Consider the following 27,953-nt stretch of genomic DNA (forward strand, 5'->3'; position numbering starts at 1 on the left):
ATTCTTGCGAAAACGGCTGAGAACACCAACCCATTACTAAATACAACTAACACCCATGCCACGAAAAAAAGAAAAATTCCAAGAATACAATCGGCTATTTCGAGATGCTTAAGTTTCGCTGCACAAAATAATATTTTACGTAACGCAACACGCAAATTCACCACTCGACATCCTCCCTGTCTGATCAATGATAAAATACTACAGAATAAGCTTATGTTTTTGTCCAAGCAAAACACACCAAACGATGTCTTTCAACAAACCTTTGCTGGACTGGAATCTAATTACACAAATAATGGCTGGAGATTATTGTTTACGGATGGCTCCAAGTCCATCGATTCCACTTCGTTAGCAGATGTCACTGCCACAGGAGAAATTATTTGCAATTGGCTTCTTCCCTCAACGACCTCTGTATTCACCGCTGAAGGATCTGCTATCCTTCATGCAGTTAATTACGCAAAAAAGACTAAAGGAAAGTTATTCATCTGTACAGACAGCAAATCGTGTTTGTCTGCAATAACGTCTCCTTCCAATCGCAATCCCATAATAGAAGTTATCAGGGACGCGGTCATTGGTGCCCCTCAGAAAATCCAAGTAATGTGGATCCCTGGCCATGCTGGTATTACAGGCAACCACTTTGCAGACCTAGCTGCGAAAAATGTAGCCAGGACTCCTGCCTTAACATACTACGTCTCATCCAAGCAAGACATTCTTAACCTTATTAAGCACAAAAGGCATCAAAAAAACGCAAGCGAATGTAAAACATTTAAACATCACTACGCGGTCATAAACCCAGCCAGAAATCGTATAATGTACTCGTCAACAGTTCGAACTAGCCCAATGAAGACATATACTCGATTAAGGATTGGACACACTATCATAACACACGCCCACTTACTATCGGGTAAAAGCCCATCCATTTGCCCCCTTTGCGATGACACCGCTTCTTACTCACACTCTGTCCGATGCTTCACCCAACAGCCCACAACTCTGGCAACATTGATCTCATAAAACTACTAAGTGAACCTTCAGAAAAAAACGTGATGATTGTATATAGATTCTTAAAAACCAACGATTTGTTAAAATATATTTAAGCAACTTACATCTTTACTAACCCTTAGCAAATAGAATTTTTCACCTAGTTATAATTACAAGACGGCTGAAGGCCTCGTAGCCAGTGCTGCGTTTATGTATTTATATAATAAAACTCTTTTTGTTATATGAATTATTATAAATAAATAAATAAATAAAAAACGATTCATATAGCTGTAACAGGAGACGCTAGCTTTAAGCTTAGAAGTTATGTTATGTTATATTGAATGTTAAGAATAAAGGGCAGAACGATTTTGGCATTTAAGCAGATAACATTGGTTTTATTATTAATTATTTGGCATTCAAGCAGATAACATTGGTTGTATTATTAATTTGCAGTACATACCAACATACACATACATACATACATATATTTTATTAGATACTTAAGATTTCCGAAATAGCATGTAAAAGTGGCCATACACGACACACATGTGCGTTCGATCCGTATATGTGCGATTGCGAGTTACTCGTGTACGGGCTTGTGCGCATACTAATTCGTGTTCGAGAAAATGTTTGATTTTTTACGATCGGTGTGCATACATGTACTATTGTCGTGTATGGCACTGTGCGCACACAAAATCTCATTTTTCTCGTGTCCCCGAATAGGAAAGATCGCGGACAAACAATTTTCCACTTGCTTGTCGCACATTTCACTATTTGAAGAACGAACTCAAAAAGGATTTGTATGCCGTGCATGGCGAAACGATTTCATACAGATCGAACGCACTTGAGCGTCTCGACAGACAAAAATTTATTGTATACTAACTGTATTGCTGTGCGTATTGCCTGTGGAGAGAAATACTAATTAGTATGCCATATATTGAAAGCTAAGAACTGTTAGTTCAGCAGTTTGACAGATCAGTTTTAATTTCTATGAAAATATCGAAGAGGCAACACATCCCATTTGCACATATGCCGACCGCAGTTTCATATCGGTAATATTTAATTTAGTAGAGCGAGTATTAAGACGGCTGAGTTAAATTATAAAAATAAAGTACATTTTCAAAATAATTTAATACATTATTCCAAAAAATTAATATTTAGTTTAATATTTTTAATTTGCGGAAAAATTATACAAAATTAATTGGCGAATGAGCGAAGTCTTAAATTTAATCACCTTATACAAACATAAATAAAAATATCATAGTAGTCCGAAAACATGAATTATTATTTTTTCCAGAAATACAACTGTAGAAAAAAATATATTTCTCCTTTTTTTATTTTCCACATAAATTTTTTTCATCCATATAATAATCTCAACAGTTCAAGAGCTCAAAACATGCGTAGCATCATCTCGAACCTACATACCCGACGCCTTTTCGCAAATAATTATGTTATGAGAAGAAATTCCCACTTGCAATAGATTTGACAGTTAGTATGAATGCGAGATGCCCCGTAAGATTTAAAAATACAGCTTAGAAACGAGCTTTATTTTTCCCCACCAGTGGTAAGAATCTAAAGAATCTGATTTAAGTTTAAAGTTTGATATTACAACCATACCGTACGTGCCTAAAAGCAAATACATACTAAACATGTTTAAAACAAAAGCCTGTCTCAGCATTTACAGCTTGTATTCTGCGTTCTCGGGGATTACCAGAAGTACGCCAAAATACATGCAATCGCATATATGGTACATACGTGTATTATTCGCCTAGGGAGATGTTTAAAAACTCTACTCGGGAAAATCGCACTCCTAACAAAACGCCAAAATACATGCAATCGCATATATGGTACATACGTGTAATACTAGGCAAATTATTCGCCTAGGGAGATGTTTAAAAACGATACTCGGGAAAATCGCACCCCTAACAAAACACAACTCAATACACCACCGCCGATGACACCGCAACACAGCACCAACACAACTCACATCACCTGTACGCCAACCCACTCAACAAAAAGGATGGACACCGGGGTAGCTGACACACTATCGGCACATAAACATTCTCTTTATACATTTTGTATACTTAAGTATATTCGTTGTCCAAGTATAAGTTAATGTATTTATAAGAATTTAATAACCATTATAAGCACAATTTATACTGAAGTTACTGTTGCAAAAATTTTTACTCAAACTTGCACGGACGGACAGGCACACAGTCACCCGGATTTCAACTCAACCTGTCATCCTGATTTATATATATTTAACCCTAAAACTAACTCGATTAGTTTTATAGCGGAATTCTGTAAGCAATCTCTGGTCACTATTTGTGACATTTTGAAGTAAAGTCTCAATTTGTGACACATTCAAAATACAGTCTCTAGTCACAAATTTGTCAGCTGGTAGTAAGCAGGTCACAAACGTTTTAAGAAAAGAGAAAACAAAGAGTGGTCGAAGAAGTGGCAGCTTTTTTATTAATTTTGCAAACTTCTGAAAGGTAAGTATTGTTTAATAGCAATGAATTAAAAAAATATTATTAATTTCTTTCCAATAGAATTGCTAACAGAGGAAATTTGGCACAGGAAAAGTGAGGATCCATTTTTATTGGGGGAAACAATAATTTGTAAATATTTTCGTCGTCAGCGTTGGGACTTATGCAGAAATTGAAACCTCACGATAATCGTTTCCGAAAGTCAGCTATTCCTTTTGAGATTCGGGTCAGTTTTCATGCTTTTACATGAACTTTTTTTACTAAACATTGGTACCCTATTTTTAGTCAGCCTAGCATATCCATGTATGTATAAATTGTGATGGAACACAAAAATGTGGAAATAAGCTTCTAAAATGCAATACAATTAAATGGTGTAAAGTATATTTTATATGTCAGATAAATTAAAACAAATATATAAAAACATTAAAATATTTCTAGTTTCCATAATAAGTTTGGAATAAAAGGAGAGATTGGTGCTTTTGACTGCACCCATGTTGCAACAATTGAACCGTATTCGTCGTCTAACGTTATTCCACATGAATACATGAACCGAAAGGGTTACTGCAGTATTAACGTAGAAGCGGTAGGCTAAAATATTATTTTGATATAAGTAATATATTTACATATATATGAATTTTAGATTCGTGACGACAAACTTATTTTTCGCTATTTGAATGCTCGTTTTCCTGGCTCATGCCATGACTCTGGAATTCGGACAAAATAAAATTGATAAGGGAACATGTTTCTGGATCATTTAAGTTGCTTCTAGGTGACTCAGGATATCCACAGAAGCCATGGCTACGATACCAAACCCATCTGAAATTATTTATAACAAAATCTATATAAAGACCAGGAACATAATTGAAAGAGCCTTTGGTGTTTTAAAGTCTCGTTTCCGGTGCTTATCTTAAGAGCGGGTACTGGGTATACTTCCAAAATAAATAATTATCTTTACAAATAACTCCTCCATATATATTTTGATAAAAAATCTTTACTTTAACTCATTATTTCATTTATTTTTCAGATTTTTTAAATAATTATATTTACAAATATCTCCTCCATTTATATTTTGATAAAAAAAATCTTTAATTTAACTCATCATTTCATTTATTTTTTCAGACTTCATTAAATTTTTAAATTATAAAAAATTACTACTTAAATATATAATTGTCTATTTTTGGTTTAAAACCGCTTCTGCTAGTTTTAAAATTGCATTTGCCACTATTTTATTTACTTCTAGATATAAGCACTTTATATGCAAACATTTTATTTAATCATACTTCTAGTCTAATTGTTGGCACATCAGGCAGTCCATCCACCTCGGTCCCCCCTAAAGTCTCCATTGCCCGCTCTTCCAACTCTGATGATTCAGTTTTTTACATAGGCCCTCCACCTTTATTTACCTAACAAAAGCTAAAGAGCTACAAACGGTCAAATATGATCAGATGTTAGAGAGGTTGTTATACCCTTTATGACATTGCTACTTCTTCGCGGCTAGCTCTTTTTTGCGCGCTTCCAAAAAAATAACCCTGGTCGGTCAAACACCGGGGTGTATCAAATTTTTTTCACGTTGAATTTATTTTTGTTTATATTAGCTTGGTAACATTGATTATTTGACAGTTTGTAACTCATTTGTTATTCTTAAATAATCAGAATTCAACAAAAAGTTAAATGTATAATAAAAGCTTTTTTTGCACTATATTATATAAAATAAATGTGTACAAACGAATTAGTGATGTGTTAGTGGATATAAAAGTGCAAAACATAAGTGCAAAAGTAATTTTATATCGAGAAAATATGTACTTCAAATAGTGGTAATTTTCAACCTTAAACGCGAATATCTCGAAAACTATAAGCTTCCTGCGGCTATAACTATATTCTTGATCTGGAGAATCTTCTCTATCCAACCATACCCATTTTATTCCCGAAATCCTGGGACGGTATACTAAAGCCGACCCTTTGTGGGAGTTAGAGACAATTTTTGTGACTTGAGACGATTTTGCTTTTCTGTAAGTGACAGTCACTAAAAATTTGCGAGTTTCTCAACTGAAAACGATCAATTCTAACCATCTGTCACAATTCATTATTTAGAGATATAAGTTCACATATTCAAAAAGTATCATATGATGCATTAATATCTTATGATACAAAGCAATATAATATGACATCACTAAATCGCTGAGAGTGCGACACGTGTAGTGGCAACCTGTGGGAAGCGCAGCGTCAGCAAACTCCATACCCTTTGCAGCGGCAAACATAGGTCTAGAGTTAAGTATAATTAATTGTAAACTTTAGTTCTTAAGCGGAATTCAATAATGGAGCATAGCTCCCCGAAAACATTTTTTTTGTATAAAAACTAACTAAACGTTTTTTAACTAGCGCCCGAGCAGGGACCAGCGCGCGTAAGTAGTAATAGCCTGAAAACCAAAACGCAAGATTTTGCGAGTGGCGAACGGTAGTGATTGTGAATAAAAAAAAACAAAAGTCTGAAAATAAAAAAGTAAGGCTATGTGTGTCAAAAACAAAAAACTACAATAAATACTGCTCTGAAGAGCGGTTACATCGTAACACGTGGGATTTGGAAACGTCGAGAGACCTCAGTACCAGTAGAGAAAAGGACTACCCGGAACTTGTAAGGACATCCTACGGAAAGCTGGAAACCACTAGTGTAAGCTTATATAAAATATTTTTAGATTATTATAAAAAATGTTGATACTACAAAGAATACGAAATTAAATTGTTCAACCCAAAAAGAGAGAGAATCAAAAAAAGGTCTTAAACTAAAAGAAAAGAAATTTAAATTAAAGGAATCTAATTATTTGATATAAAAAGAGAGGAAAAAAAGTCCTAAATTAAAGTAAGCTTTTAAAAAAAATTGCTAAAACTATTGAAAAAGTGATTTATTATTTTACATAGAAATAAAAGGAAAGAGATAGAGTGCTATTGAAAAGGAAAATAAATTTAACTAATTGACTTAAAAAAAAAATATTAATATAATGCCAGAAACAGCTGAAGAATTAATTGAGCTACTAAACCAAATGAGGTTAGATTATGGGCAAACCAGCCATCCTTCAAAACCTTCCACCCATCCTTTAAACCCTCAAACTCCTAACCCCACTCTAATAACAACAATAGTTCGAGAAGTACTCAAACGAATGAGTACGCAGGCAATAACTGACTTTAACGAACCCCACCACAGCGTGACACTGAACGCGAACAACATAAACGAATTAGATAAGATTCCGGACATGGTTAAATGCCTTAGAGAATTTTCAGGATGACCAGGAGAATTCAACTCTTGTATGAAAAGCGTAGAAAGAATTTTTAAAGCATATGAGGGGGTCAAGAATACCCCTAAGTACTTCGCGATACTCCATACGATCAGGCATAAAATAATTGGCGATGCCGACACCGCATTGGAATCGTACAACACTCACCTTGATTGTAGTCAAATTCGAAGATGCCTTACGATGCATTATTCGAATAAAAGGGACATAGGTACCCTCGAATACCAGATGACCACTATGGTCCAACGCCACAATGACATTCCGACCTTCTACCAACACCTTTCGCTTATATTAGACAAAATATCATGTCTCCAGTTAAGCGACGAGTCCATACGGACTATGACCAATTCATATAATGACAAAGCCCTTGACATATTTATTAGAGGACTAAATGGCGATTTACCTCGTCTCCTCAGCATGAGAGAACCGTCAACCTTGCCCCAAGCACTACATTTATGTCAAAAACTTGAAAACATGACGTATAGAATAAATCATGCAAATAATACACACAAAGCCAATATTCAACCACCACCACGATCTCCCCGAAATAATAATAATGTTAATAAATTTAATAATTTTAATAACAACAGAGGTTTTTACCCCGAATTAACATATTCCCAATCCCCCAGACGAAATTTCGACCAACATGCATTCGGTCGTCAATCAAACCGATATCCCTAACACTCTCCCAACTATATGCAAAAGAACCAAGGATTCATGCCGAGGTTCAACAATTACCTGAACAACCCCAATATTACTAGAGGAAATACCTCCTTTAATAACAGAACGAACATACCACCCAAACCACCGACCCCAATGGAAGTAGACCAGTCAATACGATCACGACAAATTAATTATCAGAATAGGCCCAGTAAATTCCAGGACAATCGACTACCGAAACGTCCGATTTCCGCACAACTGACTCACCCTCCAAGCAAAATACAACGAAATTTTTTTACTAACGCAGTAGAAGTGGACCCGAACGGGGTATATGATGACAATTCCTACGATAGCAATTATGATAATACAGGTAAAAATGAGCCTGATACTATTAATTTTTTAGATTAGCGCTGTCTTCGCTGCCTCGAGTTTAGAACAAGGCGCAATACATTTTCTTATTGATACCGGATTCTATAAGAATTACATTCAATTCACTAGGATTAGGAATCCAATTCTGAACGAAAAGCCCTTTACAGTAAAATCAGTTGCCGGGACAATCGAAATTACCCACCACACCTTCGTAGACATTTTTGGATCAACAGTGGGGAAAACAAAATTTTTCATATTACCAATTCTAAGGTCGTTCCACGGCATAGTAGGTAACGATACACTTAAAGAATCAAAAGCAATCATTCATAGCGATGAAAATTTAATGACAATTTGTCAAAATATAAATATAACGTTAAAGCAACGAATATCGCACGAAGTGAATAATGTGGAAATCAATATTCCACATCTCTCATTACAACAACAAAACAAAATTAATAATATTATTGATAAATGCCCAAACCTTTTTCCCGATCCTGATGAAAAACTCACCTACATCACTCTCGTAAAAGGTGAAATCCGAACAACAACCGAAACCCCTGTCCACTCTAAGCCATACCCGTATCCCATGGCATTAAAATACGAAATGGAACGCCAAATTGAAGAACTCCTTGATAACGGAATAATAAGGAGATCGAAATCCCCGTATAACTCTCCAATAAGGATAGTTAACAAAAAGTCAGATACCTCTGGCAAAAAAAAGTATCGAAGGGTCGTTGATTATCGCAAACTCAATTCAGTTACGATCCCCCATAAATATCCTATACCAGAAATTAACGAAGTCTTTGCAAATCTGGGAAACAATAAACTATTTACTGTTATCGACTTAAAAAGTGGGTTCCATCAGACATTCGCGAGTCAGACATTGAAATAAGCGCATTTTCCGTAAACAACGGAAAATATACCTTTCGGTCTAAAAAATGCTCCAGCCACATTCCAAAGAGCACTAGACGATATCCTTTGTCAACATATAGGAGTAAGATGCTATGTTTACATCGAAGATGTAATAATATTTGGCAAAAACGAAGAAGAACATTTTAAAAATATAGAGTTAGTATTTGAAACCTTAGAAAATGCAAATATGAAAATCCAATTAGACAAATGTACATTTGCTAAAGAATAAGTAGAATTTTTAGGATATGTAATCATTTCAAATGGGATAAAAACCAACCCAGAAAAAGTAGAAGCGGTAGCTAAATTTTCAGTTCCACAAACTCTCAAAGAATTAAGATCCTTCCTAGGTATGTCAGTTTACTACCGACGATTTATCCAGGATTACGCAAAAGTAGCTAAACCATTAACAGCACTTTTAAGAGGAGAAGCCGGTCATGTCTCCAAACAGAACTCGAAAAAATAGAAATAGAATTAGACAACGAGGCCTTAGAAGCATTTAATAAAATAAAAAATACTTTAGTATCCAAGGATATAGTTTTAGTTTCGATAAAGATTCTTTTTAAATTTCGATAAAGATTTTGAACTAACGACCGACGCCTCAGATTTCGCATTAGGTGCCGTCCTATCGCAAGACGGTAGACCAATTACTTTCATATCGAGAGCTTTAAGCAAAGCCGAAGAGCATTGTGCTACCAATGAGAAAGAAATGCTTGGTATAATATGGTCACTTAATTCACTTAGAAATTACCTTTACGGTTGAAAAAAAGTGAAAGTTATCACCGATCATCAACCTCTTACCTACGCCTTAAGCCATAAGAATACTAATGGTAAAATGAAGCGATGGAAAGCCATTTTAGAAGAATATAACTACGAACTGACTTACAAACCTGGTAAAACAAATGTAGTTGCATCCTTTTCAAGGATACCAATACAAATAAATTCACTCACACCTACGATTCATAGCAATGAAAGCTAAAGTCACTATTTAATCCCTTGTACAGAAGTTCCAATTAATGTTTTCAAAACCCAAATTTTTTTCAAGATTGATGAAATATCTTCATATCAATTTAAAATAATTTTTCCAACAGTTCATAGACATATAATTACAGAACCAGAACCACCAATTACAAACGATACCTTAACCCATCTGTTATAACTGGAATTCATACAGAAGAAAGGATAATGGGTATGATGCAAAATACCTATCCTATTCATTTTAGTAACATTAAAATCCGATATACCCAAAAATTAGTTAAAGAACAAGAACAGGAGAACGTCATATTAAAAGAACATTTAAGAGCACATAGAACATAGTGGAAAAGTAACTTTTCTCCGATTATTTTTTTCAGTGGTTTTAATGATGCAATTTTGTCACAGACATTCCAAGTAAACAAAAAACACATAAAGCTTATTTTTATGTTGGCCCGTTGATTTTTAATTGATTTTAGAAGTCAAATATACAAAATTTTCACGAAAAGAGGGGATTTCAGGGCTGTATTCAAAATGATCTCATTTGATTTTGGTGACAGATATTTTTATTCGGAAAAAAATCTGCCTTCGGACAAGTATCTTCTGTAAAACAAAGGAATGTTGTTTGAGACATTTTCATATGCACCTTTTTTAGAGCGAAACCCCGACTAAAGGTCCATTTTTCCTTTAAATTTGGGTTAGGTAAGCAATATCTAAAAAGTCCCAGAGAGTCCCAGTTCCAAACCACTACAGAAATGTTACATAATTTGTTTTCAACGAACTGTGAAAAAATCAGCTGCCCATACCTGCTCTCCTGGGAGTTATAGCGATTTTAGTATATCACTCTCAGTATTTATTCCATAGAAATAGAACGGAAATTCTCGGAATCACTTATTTTTTTATTCTACATTTATTCTAGCACTCCACAAAAATGAGCATAACTCTCTTTAAACTGAAGCTATTGACTTCAAAGCGGTATCAAATTAAAGCTTTTATTGCCACCTTTCAAATAAGAAATGAAATAGATTTTGGTTTTATATAAAATTTCAGAGTTGTTCAACAAATATCGAAAAATCATGAAAATTTGACGTTTATAATTCTTGTTCGGACCACCCTATACTTTATTTAAAAAACTAATCATAGGGTATTTATCAGAAATAAAAGAAGAATTAAAATACATTTTTTTTGTAAATTTTTCGAACTTTTTTTTTTACTTTTGTTGAAAATTTGACCCAACAATTTTTTTCGGTGTAAATTTTTTTTTCAATCATTCTGTTTGGGATTTCATTCTGACCAATCTGTAGAAGTTTCTCATCGATACAATTAAAATTACAGTTTAGGCAATATGATTTCCAAAAAATTCCGGTTTCGCAACACTGTGTGCCGCTGAAAATAAAACACAAATTCTCGAAACAAAATATTTCCCGGTATGTTAAATAAAATAAAATGAATAATAGCCCACTGCACCGTTTGTAAAGAAAATAAGTACGAAAGACATCCCAATCAACCGAAAATTGCAGAAACTCCATTACCAATATATCCAGGACACACAGTCCATATCGATATATTTTTAACAGAGCGAAAAATAGTCATGACAGCTTCAGATAAAATTACAAAACACGCAGTAACAAATAGTCTAAATAGCAGAGCAATAGAAGACGTCAGAAAACCTCTAAGAGATATTATATTTTTCTTCGGAGACCAAAATTAATAGTTATCGACAATGAGCCATCTTTAAACTCAGCCTCTTTAAATTTATGATGAAAGACGAGTTAGGAATAGAAGTTTACACCACTCTCCATACAAAAGCCAAGTTAACGGACAAGTGGAAAGGTTCCACTCTACATTAATCGAAATAATGCGCTGCATACAGTGGCGGATTTAGAAATTTGCCGCCATTAGGATATTAAATTTTTGCCGCCCCTATTGACCTCATGCGCTAGTTTAGTTCACATGGTAAGGTATGCCTTAAAAATACTTATACACCATATGAATACAGCTTATACAAAATAATGTGTAGTCGGTAAACGTTTAATTGTTAAATATTTTTTATTCCATTTACAATATAAAAACAACACGAACAATATCTATTAAATAATCTGTTAACAATTAGGTTAATGGTGACAATGAGATCAAGTAAGTTTTACATTAACTTTTCGCGGGATTTTAAATTCGCAAAATTATTAATTATATAGTATGAGATCTTGTTCATTAGTTCTGACTCTATGCACAAAAGAGATAAGGCGTTAAGCTCTTCTTGACTTAAAGTAGATCGTAGATAGTTTTTTACTCGCTTTAGGCAAGAAAAGCTTCTCTCACCTGAACAATTTGTCACTGGTGTACATAGAGCCATGCGAAGTGCTATATCCAAGTTTGGATATCTTGGTTTTATCAAAATTCTTTCAGAGGGAAGGTGACATTGAAAGTGTACGAATTCCTGAACTAAATCAGTTTATAAATCATTCAGATACATTTTTTCCAAGGGATTTTTCCGTCAGGGTCCATTTCAGTTTCTCCAAATTCAAGAGTATTCCCGCCACTTCTTGTCGCGTTACAGGCTTTTCGCTACAATTGTCTTTGATTGATTACAAAGTCTTAAGAACTTCGTGCCAAGAATCTCTCAAACTTTTACACGCGTCCTCTCTCGCTGATAAACGTGTCAGATTCACTCTTCTCAGGGTTTTGCCTTTCCCGATTTCACTCATTAATTTAAGCCAGCGTTGTGTCGAGCTTACAAAAAAAACATAAATTTCCTGTAGCGTCATAAAAAAGCGACATGCTTCTATAAACGATTCAGCAGCTGCAGTTGCCACTAAATTCAAAGAATGGGCAGAGCAAGGCACGTAAAATGCGAAAGGTGCTTGATTTCGAATTTTTGCATGCAAGCCATTGTACATGCCAGACATGTTCACGGCATAATCATATGACTATCCACGACAGTCTTCAGTATTAATGCACAGTGTTTCGAGCTCCGAAATAATGACAGAAAACATTTCTTCAGCTTAATGTCCCACCGACGGCAAAAACTTAACAAATCTTTCACACGGTTCGCCAGATTCTAAAACGTATCTAATAACACGTGGTGTGGAATCTATGATTAAAGAAAAATATTTCGCCCTTCGTATCTCGTCTCCAATCTGTTTTGAGACTTTATGACCCATCAAGAGGATAAACTCATCGCAAACGGTCTTTGATAAATAACTGGTACTGCCTGATCCTTGATTCCCAAATCGTTCAATACGACTGGCTAAAAAAGGATCGACTTCCGCTAACAGTTCCAAAATCATACAGTAATTTCCCTTATGTGGATCACCGAACTTTTAATTTTTGCCTCTGAAAGCAAGGCCTCTTGAACACAGTCGCTTCACTACCGCAACAACTCTCTTCAGAACATTTTTCCAATAAATAATTTCTTCATCAATTTAGACCTGTAGTAAATTGTCTATTCGGCCATCAATCGCACTCCTACCATTCAAACCAAAAATACTAGATTTATGACGTGCAGAGTTTTCATGCTGAGCTACTCGGTGTTCTGGGTTTTTGCAGTCATTAAATCATTCGTTCTCGAAATGAGTCTTATACTCCAATGGACCGAATGCTAAACAGGGTCCGCAATATACAGAACTTTTATTTTCAGAATATACAAGCCAATTTCAGTCTTTCACTTCATTATTTTTCATTTTTCTTCGGAAGATACCCACTTTCAAGAAACTACGCTGATCGGCATGTATTTTTTTACTTTTAGAGAAGTCACAAGATTTGTTTTGATCGAATTGATCTTATTGATGCTTCCTCTACCGCCTCCTTATCAAAAACATAATTATCCGTTTTTTCAAAAGCAGATTGTTCAACTGGCGACAGTTATTGTTGGGCCACAGTGCTCAAATCCGTTTCATTTTTTTCAGATTGGATTGTATCAAGGCATGTGGTTGAATTTCCTGGTCTAACAACGCTGCTTTTACTGTCACTTGTAAGAAAACTGTCAATTTTTATGGTTTTACGGATAATCTGTTCTTGTTATTTTTTTCATTTTGGCCTTTTTTAAACTCAACTCCACTAAGTCGCTTTCTTCCATCACTCATTCTAACAATTTTATATTCAAGAACTGAAACAAAAAAATATATTGGGAGTTTTATTTCTCGTGCGTAAGTAAAGTCCTATGTTCGGAATTCAAACCATGACTACTTACCTAATATTATAAGCAAAGGAAATAGGTATATCTACGGTTAAGTACCAAACACTGCTATCTACAAAACAAAACCGTTTAGATATTTAAGTATAATAAAACAAAAAATGTGAATTTCCATGCAAACCTTTCAAAACAGAATCAAGTTGATTACTGATTCGTTGCTGATGATTTATTGTAATACATTAGAATTTCTTACCTTACTACACGTATGTATTGTATGCACCGGTGATGTGATGTTATAAAAATTATCTATTCACACAATCCACTAAACAGTCTGAAAAATTAAAGCACACAACCAAAGAAAAATGTGCCGGTGAATAACGAATATTAATACGTAAGAAGTTATTAGAAATTGCAGGACGCAATCGACCAATGTGACTTTTGATTTGCTTTTGTTTTGAAGAAAATCCTAGGGACTCCTCGTTTGTATTGCCGCTATATATCTATCTCTCTCGATCTCGAACTCAATGCCAATGCCGCTGCCGCCGCCTACATCGTCTCTTGCACGCGGCAACCCGATCGCGACGCGAACCGAGCGCGCTCGCTTGTGGTTCGTGCTGTCAATTCGTTCAGCCAGCCAGACACTCTTAGCGAACGGCCATATCATTCGTTCCCGCGCAGCAACGCAAATACATTCATACCTAGTAGTAAATATTTAAATTTTGAAACATATTACACGTTAAATATAATATATGTACGCATTTAATTTAATAAATGGGTCAAATCTCTTTGTGTAGGTATACAATTTTAATTTATTTCTGTAAGACAAAATAAAATGTTTGGATCAAATTTGCCGCCCCCTAAAATCTGCCGCTTAGGCTCCAGCCTACTCAGCCTGCTGGTAAATCCACCCCTTCATATCCCACTTAATAACACAGATAAGAGCCCAACTTAACAATCTAAAATTAGAGCAAAACATAAAAAGATTAATAAATTTCCTGGGTAGCGCATGGAAATGGATTGCAGGAAGTCCAGACCATGAAGATTACGAAATAATTTCAAATAAAATAAATAATGTCTTACAAATTAACAATAATCAGGATTAATTAACAAACTTACAATAGGCAAAATTAGCGACATAAAAAAAATTTCAAATAATATAATTAAAACCATGCAATATGAAAAAAGTTTAGAAATTGAAGCAATTTTTCAGCTAAAATACAAATTAGAAATAATTAAGGAAGAAATTTTAAATATTGTATACGCAATACATTGGGCAAAATCCAACATAATAATTTCTTTTATTTTATCAAATGAAGAAATAAATATTGTAAAAGAAGTAATGGACAATGACAATATTCCATATGTAAATTTAGACGAAGCACTCGAGCTTTCCGAAGTAAAAATTGCAAATAATGGCAAAATTATAATTTATATTGTTAGCCTCCCAACCGTAGATAACCAAATTTGTAAAACTTTAAATATTAAAGCAGTAAGAAGTAACGGGAGTATCAATAAAATCAATTTAAATACAATTTTAAACTGTGAAAAGGGAATTTATGGAATAGAAAATTATTGTAAAAAATATAATTCCCTACAAATATGCTTAAGTAATATTGTAATAGATTTAAGTAATGATACATGAATAAATAATCTATTAAAAAGTCGTTTGCCAAACTGCACGGAGGTCAACAACCAACATATTCCAACTGTGCACAATGGGACAGAACGCCATTTTTTTGGCATAAAGTCAAAATTTTTATATATCTATTCCTGCAAAGTAAGTTATTTTTCTATTAGTAGATTATCCATATGTATCTAAAAGTAACAATAAAACAGCCTGTTGGCATCTCTACATTTTTGCCGCGCTTTCAAAGTCAGCTGATTGTAACTGCTTGTTTATGTTTTGATACATGCAATTTAAAGCTTGCAAGTAAATCGGCTGTGAAATTTTAAGTGAACCAAAAACTTTATTTTTAAATCATGGAAATCAATCGACAAGGTATGTAAATGCATATTGTGAAAAGAAAATGTGTGTATATTTGTCTATTGTGTATTCATACTGCCATATTCATACTTCCATATAAATTAACAAATATTTGTGTTCCTGTGCGGTAGAACTTCTTGGCTTCCGCTGCCTTCTGCTCAAAACCTGTTCCAAATGTATTGTGATTATGTCTTCTCAAATGTGTTATACAAATAATTTGCTCATTTTTGCTCGCTTTTCGAAAATTGGTTTTTTAAGGAAAATATGAATTCTCCCATGAAGAATTGCTGCAAATATGGGAGTCAAATGATCGAAAAGATGACAGTATTTTGAACTACATTTATAAAAAAATTAATGGAGACACGTTAAAAGAAGACAAAAACAAAGAAATAAAAAAGAAAGTTGTAAATTTTTGTAGCTTTATTAGAAAGCATTTACCAAATTGCAACAGACTGTTGAGCAGATTCAAAGAAAAACATTCTGAATGGCTTGCGTCGAAAATGACATTGGTAGTTGAAAACAAAGATTGGAAGAGTGCTTCTGCCAGCAAACTAGGACGCGTCCGGACGTCCAAATTTAAATTATGATGAAGGTAGTCAACGTTTGAAACGTAAATTGGCCTTTGAACTATCAACAGAGCGGGAGCACAATACCCAACTTCTTGTTCATGCTGCTGCAGTTTCAGCAAAAAATTCATCAAAGAAACTAAAAATCAAATATTAGCGAAGAAAGTAAATTTGGATTCACAAATTAAGAGTTTGACACCTCTCGAATACAACCTTAATGGTGGATACATCACTGTAAGCTATGATCTGCATATGACGTTAATAGATGGTAAGGTGTTAAATGTATTAATTGGTACAAATTCTAATCAGTGTTGCCCAGTATGTGGTGCAAAACCAAAAGACTTTTTAGCAACGAAGGATTTGAAATCCAGCGTTTTCAAGAAAAAATCTGGAGCACTTCAATATGGTGTAAGTCCTTTGCATGCATGGATTAGATTCCTGGAATTTGTATTAAAAATCTCATATAGAATCGACATAAAAAAGTGGCAGGTTAGGGATGCAATAGATAAACTAAGTATGAGAACTAGAAAACAGAAAATTCAAAAACAATTGTGGGAAGAAATGGGGCTACATGTTGATAAACCAAAACAGAATGGCTGTGGAAGCACAAGTGATGGAAATACGGCGAGGAGAGCATTTACAAATACTGAGACCTTAGCATCAATTCTGGAGTTTGACATTGAAATTTTGAAGAATTTATATTTTATATTAATTTAAATTTTATGCGAATACCAGATCAATGCGGAAAAATTCGAAATTTTTTGTAGTAAAACTGCTTTACTATATATGGAAAAGTACTCTTGGTTTCCTATGTCAGCAACCGTCCACAAAATATTAGTCCATGGTTTTTATGTATGTACTTACATTTTATAGGAAATAGTAGCAACAGCGTGTAAATATGGCACATAAAATAAAAACGTTAGCGATCGTCTGACCGTTTTGTTTCCGATAAGAAAACCTACAAACCCGGAATTCGCGACACCTTAAACCTATAAAAATGCGTTTCGAACATGAAAATCGATAAGATCGGATTGTGCGACACCTTTCGAAAAAAACTGTCGGATTGAAATGCGATACCGAGAAAATCGGATTCTACGACAGGGCCGAATAAGAGCTTCAGTAGTTCCTGTCGGTTGTCTTGGAGAAAATGCGGCCGAGGATCGAAATAAGTTCTGTAAGAAGGATAGAAATGCACATGCCAGAAAAAGTAGCAGAGCATATAATTTGTCCGATGTTTTTCATAGATCTATGGATTCCTCAGATCCTCTTACATCAAGTTTGCACATCAACAAAAGAGAAAATAAACAAATTAAAAAAATGTAAGTTTGTTAGAAGCAGAAAACAGAGTCAAATACGGAACCAGCATCACTCTGATAGTAATTTTAATAGTCATCTAATTTTCGGGAAGAATCTTCTGATGAAACAAAAAGAAGATGAACCCAGTAAACTGTCACAACCGGCAATAGAAGGACTCAACAAAATTTTCAATAAACCTAAAGATTCAAACGCCCAGTGGGACTTGGAAGTGGGAAAGAATTGGATACTTCCTAATGAAAAAATAGGTAGAGCTACTTTCCTACAATAATACTATCTAATTTCGTTTTTCTGATCAATGTCATTGGAGCGAAGGACCTCCACTTCGCTTACGAATTCATATGACGGAAAGTACTTTCCCCACACCTAATTTTGATTAATTCAGTAGGTAGTTACTATAAACCTAATATTTCGTGTGCTTCGAAGTACTTTTCCCCCCAATATTACAACATACTAGTAACTACTTACCATAAACCTACCAATAGCAGAAACAGTGGACACCATTTATTTTATTTAAATATTTTATTTTTTAGATTTTAATATGGAGTTTGTTTTAAAATGACGATTTTTCGCCAGTTTTAAAGCTTGTCGCAAGTCTTTAACAAACTCGCCATGGGAATATCCTTCTTTCATTGATGCCTCTGAAATCATAAAAAATTTTAGAAAATATGTATATATTTTTTCCTTTCTAAAATTATTTACCAAACAGGCAGTCGATTAACCCCTTGCATTCCTTTAAGGAGTATTTGGAATGAATGCCATCGTAGTTCAACTCAACAATAAGACTCCTTTCGAAAATACCCTCAATAGATTTAATAATCCCCGTTTTGCCTATTATATTTTTAATGATTGGTTAAATGAGTTAAGCATCCATCCCCTCTATCTGGTAAAACTGGCGCATCCTAATACGCCAGCTTAATTCACCACAGCTGATGACATTGCAACACATCACCAATTTAGCACACCACTCTCGTACGCAACCCAACTCAAAAAAGGAAGCGACAATGGGAAAGCCCATCAATTCGTTCTAAGCAATTCGACACGTCAATTCGCTACCAACTTTCGCTTCTACACTGCGCCGCATCAACGTTTTCCACCTCTAACGCGATTTTCCAGTTCCACGGCATCTCGATCGCCAGCATCGGAAGATATTACTCCGAATTGAAGTCACACCGCTTATCTCGCCGATATTTATAATAAATAACTTTATAAAATATACATTTATGTTATAAATAAAAGTTAAATGGTTTGTGCCTTTTAGGTCCGTACGCATTTTTATTTACTAAAGTGAAAGTGAATAGTAAGTTTGTTTGCAAATTTGGCAGCAAATTGTTAATGGTCCTTCGAGCCATAGTGAGAGGCACTATGGATTATTGAAACAAAAAAAAATCGAGAAAAATTAAAACAAGAAAAAAAAAAAGAAATTGTGCGGTGAACAAAAACCAAAACGAGAGCAGTGCAGTGACACCAACAAAAACAGGAAAAAAACATGTTTATATAGATTATTTAATACAGTGATACACAAATGTGCATACACTAGTGCTCACATAATTAAGTCACAAAAACGTTAGGGTGAACAAATTCATATATGTTGAGCTTTACTGACAAATCGAAAATAAAAGTTTCACGGATTTAAAAGAAATTACTTAAACTTTATTGTATTTACAGGTTTTTAAAGCTTAATTTTTATGTAAAAACAAAAATTTGTTTTCTTCTTCAATGTTTGGTGACAAAAACAAGGAAACAGAAGAAAAATAGTGCAGTGACACATAAAATATATCCATATATTGACAAGTCGACGAAATATGGATAAAATTTCAAACTAAGCAAAAATAAAAATATTAACATATTAAAAGTGCGTGTAAACCAAAACAAAAAATTAAATAAATCAGTGTACAAAAAACAACATACAACGGGCGCGAACTTAAAAAGATATAACCACACCTACAAACAACAACACGCACAAGGAACCAGGCAGCTGAAATACTGAAGGAAGAGGTGGAATAGAGGAATTGACATCAAAGGCCCGAATACGTACAGACTTACACACGTATATATATGTCTATTATCCCCTCAAAAAACCCTTGATGAAGAATAAAGGGAGTCGTATCGTTTGCTTTTCTTTTAAATGACATTATGCATATAAGTATGTAAATTATTTCCCGTATTGCGGGAATTTGAAAAAAAATATATATTTCTTCTATCTGCCAACGCGCAGAGAAAATAAAACACGTCGTGTCGACTGTATCGCCGGAGACAAAATCCAATCTTTATTTACAAGTTACTAATATTTATACATTTACTTATTATTTACTTAATGTTATTACATATTGGTTGAGTTTAGAACAAAGAAAGTGTCAATTTACATTAATGTCATATTCAACATTTTTAGGCAGAACGTTAAGTGTTCTGTTTTGATTTTATTATGCCTTCTTGTGAGGGCTACAAATATTGTTTAGATAAGAATGGTTTATTCTAATGTGAACGGAAAAATTATATCGAATTCTATTTTAATTCATGAGGCCGCACAACTACAAGTGTAAAGAAAAGTGTGGAGGCTGTCATTAACTCTCCCCTTCCTAAGATGAATCGTCCCCGATTCACTATTATTTTGGGTTAATTTATGTATTTGATCTAAAAGAGCATTGTATGTGACTTCTTGCAATTGCACATTTTCGATTGGTTTGGGAATTTCGCGAGATTTTTTGAATTTTAATATTATGTAAGTTATGAAAAGTATTCCCAAGATTAAAATTATGTACCAAGAAGTAAGGAAGGGCCAAGTTCATAAAGTGATAATCGAGCTTTCATTATACGTCATTTACATATTTTTCAAATACCGTATTTTTGTAAAGTTTTATTCCGCTATCATCATTGGTTCCTAATGTATAAATTATACAGAAAAGGCATCAGATGGAATTCAAAATAGCGTTATATTGGAAGAAGGCGTGGTTGTGAACCGATTTAATCCATATTTCGCACATGTCATCAGGGTGTTAAGAAAATATTATATACCGAATTTCATTGAAATCGGTCTAGTAGTTCCTGAGATATGGTTTTTGGTCCATAAGTGGGCGAGGCCACGCCCATTTTCAATTTTTAAAAAAGCCTGGGTGCAGCTTCCTTCTGCCATTGCTTCCGTTTAAATTTAGTGTTTCTGACGTTTTGTGTTAGTCGGTTAACGCACTTTTAGTGATTTTGAACATAACCTTTGTATGGGAGGTGGGCGTGGTTATTATCCGATTTCTTCCATTTTTGAACTGTATATGGAAATACCTGAAGAAAACGACTCTGTAGAGTTTGGTTGACATAGCTATAGTAGTTTCCGAGATATGTACAAAAAACTTAGTAGGGGGCGGGGCCGCGCCCACTTTTCCAAAAAAATTACTTCCAAATATGTCCCTCCCTAATGCGATCCCTTGTGCCAAATTTCACTTTAATATCTTTATTAAAGCTATTTTGAATTCCATCTGATGCCTTCTTTGTATAATACGAGTATAAACATTAGGAACCAATGATGATAGCGGAATAAAACTTTACAAAAATACGGTATTTGAAAAATATGTAAATGACGTATTATGAAATCTTGATTATCACTTTACCATGCGAGAGTATAAAATGTTCGGTGACACCCGAACTTAGCCCTTCCTTACTTGTTTTTCCTGAAATTAATATTGCTCCTGGTTTTATTTCTTCTATTTTCAAATTTTTCTCTTTTAATTTTTTACATTTCCTTTGTTTTTATACTCTCGCAACAATGTTGCTAAGGAGAGTATTATAGTTTTGTTCACATAACGGTTGTTTGTAAGTCCTAAAACTAAAAGAGTCAGATATAGGGTTATATATACCAAAGTGATCAGGGTGACGAGTAGAGTCGAAATCCGGATGTCTGTCTGTCCGTCCGTCCGTCCGTGCAAGCTGTAACTTGAGTAAAATTGAGATATCATGATGAAACTTGGTACACGTATTCCTTGGCTCCATAAAAGGTTAAGTTCGAAGATGGGCAAAATCGGCTCACTGCCACGCCCACAAAATGGCGGAAACCGAAAACCTATAATGTGTCATAACTAAGCCATAAATAAAGATATTAAAATGAAATTTGGCACAAAGGATCGCATTTGGGAGGGGCATATTTGGACGTAATTTTTTTGGAAAAGTGGGCGTGGCCCCGCCCCCTACTAAGTTTTTTCTACATATCTCGGAAACTACTATAGCTATGTCAACCAAACTCTACAAAGTCGTTTTCTTCAGGTATTTCCATATACAGTTCAAAAATGGAAGAAATCGGATAATAACCACGCCCACCTCCCATACAAAGGTTATGTTGAAAATCACTAAAAGTGCGTTAACCGACAAACAAAAAACGTCAGAAACACTAAATTTTACGAAAGAAATTGCAGAAGGAAGCTGCACCTAGGGTTTTTGTTAAAAATTGAAAATGAGCGTGGCCTCGCCCACTTATGGACCAAAAACCATATCTCAGGAACTACTATACCGATTTCAATGAAATTCGGTATATAATATTTTCTTAACACCCTGATGACATGTACAAAATATAGGGGAAATTGGTTCACAACCACGCCTTCTTCCAATATAACGCTATTTTGAATTCCATCTGTTGCCTTCTCTGTATAATATATATACATTAGGAACCAATGATGACAGCGGAATAAAACTTTACAAAAATACGGTATTTGAAAAATATGTAAATGACGTATAATGAAATCTCGATTATCACTTTATAATGCGAGAGTATAAAATGTTCGGTGACACCTGAACTTAGCCCTTCCTTACTTGTTCAGTGAGCTCTCAATTGCACTAAACATAAGTACTTTCATAAGCACATACATACATACAAGTCCAAGTATTAGGGTGTATCTAAATACTAACATAAGGACGTAAAAGGTGGTAATAAAGTAAAAGTGCGGATATTTTTAAACTTAAAGCTAAAATTAAATAAATAAATAATATTATTTCGCAAAAATGGTTAATAACGACACTAATCAAAATACACCTGCAGGAGCTACACGCTCAAAACAGGTTGCTAAATTAATTTCAGAAAGTGACAGTTTAACAAGATACTGCAGATTTGCCTCTTCACCGATTCACGAAAACTCTGAACCGTAATTAGAAATAAAGAGCCAAAATCTTAAAACTTTTTGGACTCGCCTTCAAGCGGCTCATGACGCCATACTAGAATCGAACGATTCAGACTTGCCACATAATTTTAAATCATCGGCTTACCATATTTACGAAAACTGCTTAGACCATTTCGAAGAAACAAAAGCAATGATCTCCGATCAACTAAAGCTCATTAAAGCGATTGAACCTACTCTCCACAGTAGGGTAGAGCTACCACAAATACTCGTAGACAGTCAAAAGGCAAGTTCAGGCATCCACCTCGAGGTGCCCGCATGTGACACAGAAACCTTTTACGGAGGTTATGAAGAATGACCGTCCTTCCGGGAGATGTTCACGGCCGTGTACATAAACCATCCTCAATTATCACATGCGCAAAAATTGTATCACCTCAGATACAAAACCAAAGGTCAAGCAGGCATAATAGTAAAACAGTTCGCACTTAATGATGATAATTTGAAAGCTAGATATGAAAACGGCAGAATACTGGTCGATAAGCAAGTAACGATACTAATGAACTTGCCAAAAATTAAGAAAGGAACAAGTGTAGAATTCATCAAACTAGAATCCACTGTTTCAAATTGTTTGACACTATCGACACTAAATATTCCCACAGACAGCTGGGACCCAATTCTGGTGAACATTTGCGCCGCCGCATTACCAGAAAAGTCGTTACTTCTATGGGAGCAATCGCTCTCATCACCAAAAAAGTGCCCAACGTGGCAACAAATGAAAGATTTTCTCACAACCCAATATGAAATTGCGGAAAGGTTAGAAGAAAAATTAATCAAAACTAAGATCATTAAACACGACCAAAATAGAAGCTTCAATAGACCCCTAGCTAGAAGCAACAAAAAATTAAACAAAAGCTTTCACAAAACGCACTTGTTCATATCCGAACAGAAAAAACACACGTCGTGCGAACTATGCACAAAAGGGCATATGCTTAAAACTTGCGATAAGTTTAAAAAATTAAATATTAACGAAAGGAACAACTTTGTCAGATCAAAAAGACTCTGTACAAACTGCTTGTCCCATACACACAATCTGAAAAATTGCAAAAGCAAATATATTTGCTTCTATTGTCACTAAAGACACAACTCAATGCTTCATTACAGCAGATATCCCATTTCACCTCAAAGAAGCGTTTATTCACAAAGAACTACGGGTTTAATTGCAAAAGCAAATCCCGAAACCCCAAATTCAAAAAATTTCCGATAGACTCCATGTTGCTCAAAGGCACAAACAGCTCAAACGCTGCACAGCCAAATGCCTTAATTCACAATTAAGTAAATTTCAAGAGATAGGGAAACTTCCCCAAATATTAAACAAAACTAAAGTAGATCGGTATTGTGAGGCGTAGCCGCTGTCTTTTAATTCGCTTAACTATGTCAATGTCGCCGTATATCTCGTACAGCTCATCGTTCCATCGAATGCGATATTCGGCGTGGCTAGTGCGCAAAGGACCATAAATCTTTCGCAGAATTTTTCTGCAGAACAGTGCGACGACTGTTTGTTTGATAACAGGAGATATTTCGTTTTGCCCTCGTTCACTGCCAGACCCATTTTCTGTGCTTCCTTGTCCAGCCTGGAGAAAGCAGAACTAACGGCGCGGGTGTTGAGGCCGATGATATCAATATCATCGGCATACGCCAGCAGCTGTACACTCTTATAGAAGATGGTACCTTCTCTATTTAGTTCTGCAGCTCGAATTATTTTCTCCAGAAGCAGGTTGAAAAAGTCGCACGATAGCGAGTCGCCTTGTCTGAAACCTCGTTTGGTATCGAACGGCTCGGAGAGGTCCTTCCCGATCCTGACGGAGCTTTTCGTGTTACTCAACGTCAGTTTATACAGCCGTATTAGTTTTGCGGGGATACCAAATTCAGACATCGCGGCAAAAAGGCAGCTCCTTTTCGTGCTGTCGAAAGCAGCTTTGAAATCGACGAAGAGGTGGTGTGTGTCGATTCTCCTTTCACGGGTCTTTTCCAAGATTTGGCGCATGGTGAATATCTGGTCGGTTGTTGATTTTCCAGGTCTAAAGCCACCATGTAAGGTCCAATCAGTTTGTTGACGGTGGGTAATCTTTCACACAATATGCTCGATAGAACCTTATATGCGATGTTGAGGAGGCTAATCGGGCATCGGTCAATAGATCACCTTTGGGGGTTCTTCAAGAGTATGCTCCGGTCTTGAAACCTTCTGTAAGCCGCCGCATTTTTTCGTAGAATTTTCGAGCATTACCCCTGTCGGCCGGCTTATCAAGCTCTTCGTACTCACGCATTTTATCCTCTTTCTTTTTCTGTCTTCAAATGCGTCTTGCTTCCCTTCTCAACTCTCGGTATCTATCCCATCCCGCACGTGTTGTGGTCGATCGTAACGTTGCGAGGTAGGCAGTCTGTTTTCTCTCGGCTGCGACACGGCACTCCTCGTCGTACCAGCTGTTCTTTTGCATTTTCCGAAAACCAATGGTTTCGGTTGCAGCTGTGCGTAAGGAATTTGAAATGCCGTCCCACGTACTCGATCAAATAATGGCCGGTACGTCGTACGACAACCACTATAGCCACAATTTTGCAATACCCCACATAAAGGTATAAAAAATAAAGTCAGAGTTACCTCTGACAGTCGATATATGTATTAACAGCACATAAAACTTTCGGCCCCGCAGGATGGCTTTCGCCAATAATGATACAAAAATCCTGCTTAAAAATCTCAAGTTATGTGGCGCGCTACTTTGGCGTTTAAATTAGTGCATACGCACTTAAATATATTTGTAAAATATAACAAAATTGTCTCCAGAAGTCGAAAAATCGATATTTTCATTAATTTTCAAAAAAAAAATAAAATCAAAAAGGAAGTTAAAAGATCACCATACTCCCAAAGCGATACATTGACGCACCTACTCTTACAAAAGCTCAGGTCGCTCTTATCGCATCTGCCCAAGCGCTCCTCATATGGGTGAGTTATGGAAATCAGCTATACAAAGCTTCAAATTAAGTATACAAAATTATCTACTCCACGAATCAAAGACGTTCTCTATTCACGGCCACTCCCAAGCAAGATCCCTCTATTGTCACAGTCCTAACACCAGGTCTAAGGAGTACCCATTCTGGCCACATCTGAGCCAGACGTGGAGTTCCAATCCTTCTTTAGCCGATCATAAATTAAATATCATAAAAAAACTGCAACCATTGCCAATAACATTGAAAAGCCAAATAATAAATAACCTGCAAAATGAAGTTGCTTCTCTTAAGCATCTATTTGCATTTTAGTATTCATATTCAAATATGTACATGTGCTATATTTTAAACCAAAAGCTGTTTTCACCATACACGAATAAATATGACAATATTACAACGCCATTAATAAATACTTTTGCTGTCAAATCCATGCCACTCCATCAGAAATACGGCGAAATACGTGCAACAATATATGTTTATGTATAAAACTAGGCAAAATATTCGCCTATGGGGCCCAGGATGGTTAAATGAGCATCCTAATACGCCAGCTTAATTCACCACAGCTGATGACATTGCAACACATCACCAATTTAGCACACCACTCTCGTACGCAACCCAACTCACAAAAGGAAGCGGCAATGGGAAAGCCCATCAATTCGTTATAAGCAATTCGACACGTGAATTCGCTACCAACTTTCGCTTCTACACTGCGCCGCGTCAACGTTTTGCACCTCTAACGCGATTTTCCGCGATATTACTCCGAATATCTATAGAAAAATAGGTATAATATTTATTAGTCAAATAGTGAAACTAAGGGATTATATAGACAACTTACATAGTCTGCACTGGAACCTGCCACTATATCTGCATTCAGTTTTTTTAATGGTTCCAAGTTGGAAAACGGGAACACACTTCTCGTTAAATAGGAGCCTACATCTTTTTCAAATAGCTGCTTAAACATCGCCAACGTCTCTGCTTGTTGTCACTTTATGATGTTTTGGTTGGCTATAATGATATCAAATTTTTCTAATAAACACAAACATTTTGATTAAAAACATTGAAATTATGAACTTTGTTACTGACATTACCTTCTAATTTAGTGTTATTCGTTGTATTTATATTGGTAAACTCGCTAGAAGCGATAAAGAAATCAGAATCGGGGATTTGCGACTTAAATAAAGACATCTGCAATTAAATATAAGTGTAACAATTTTCATTTAAAACATATAAAATTATTAGATATCTAAAATGTATAAAAATATTACCAGATGACGTTATGAAGAATGGGCATCATGACGATTTGTTCTCCATAAGGCAAAGCTGTATATTTATAATTTATATCACTTAATTTGAATATTTCTAAATCAGAACATATATCTTTATTCACTATTACTATTCCTAATGCTGACAAAGATTGGACTGGTTGCGTGAAAAAATTATCAAAGTTCAAAACTCTATTGCCCACTATATATTTCTCATCATCTATTTGCTTAAATTCCTTAATTTTGAAGGGAATGCAAGGAGTTATACAGCAGTAATTATTGGGTTGAATTGTTGATAAAAAAAAATGGCTTTCAAATGAAATTATTTCTCCCAAACGATTTGTTTTAAAACCAACCACTGGACTTTTTGATGACACTACTACTTCATTTACATATAAATTATTAAGCTGTTGAAGAACTCTTGTTGGGCATTTAATTTTGTTTTTTATGTCTTGCATGAAATTCTCAAACTTGTATGCAGTAAAGCCCATGATAAACCCTATTTCTCTTATGCACTGCGGTAAATGCAGCAAATTATGTACATTACAAGTAACTGCCTTTTCAGAGTAGAGCTGGGGAAACATAATTACAAATTTCTTTAATAGCTGGTCGCTTACATCCAAGTTATCAAAATAGCTTTTTTTAGAACATAACAAACGATAGGGGCAATGCAAAATTAAAAAATGATTGTAAAGCTTATCACTAATAATGCCTTTCAAAACAATAGGGCCAGTATACTCAGTTGCCTTCCAGAATTTTAATTCATCGAGTCTTCTTGGTTTTCTTGAAAATTCTTTTGGCATAAAAGTGCCTAAAGCATTTTTTTTTTGTTACTCCTAGATCAAATAAATGCATGGGATCTAGAGGAAACTGCGATACCATTTTTATTCTAAACTTTTCGAGTTCTGAAGGAATATTTTTAAACATGTTATTATGAT

At 35.0% G+C, this 27,953-nt stretch overlaps 1 pseudogene; it reads right to left on the bottom strand.

Moving 5' to 3' along the window:
- Positions 1-18,179: 18,179 nt before the first annotated feature.
- Positions 18,180-26,938, bottom strand: LOC120780271 (annotated as a pseudogene).
- Positions 26,939-27,953: the final 1,015 nt, after the last annotated feature.

This window comes from Bactrocera tryoni, unplaced genomic scaffold (assembly GCF_016617805.1).
Source record: "Bactrocera tryoni isolate S06 unplaced genomic scaffold, CSIRO_BtryS06_freeze2 scaffold_25, whole genome shotgun sequence".
Classification (NCBI taxonomy): Eukaryota; Metazoa; Arthropoda; class Insecta; order Diptera; family Tephritidae; genus Bactrocera; species Bactrocera tryoni.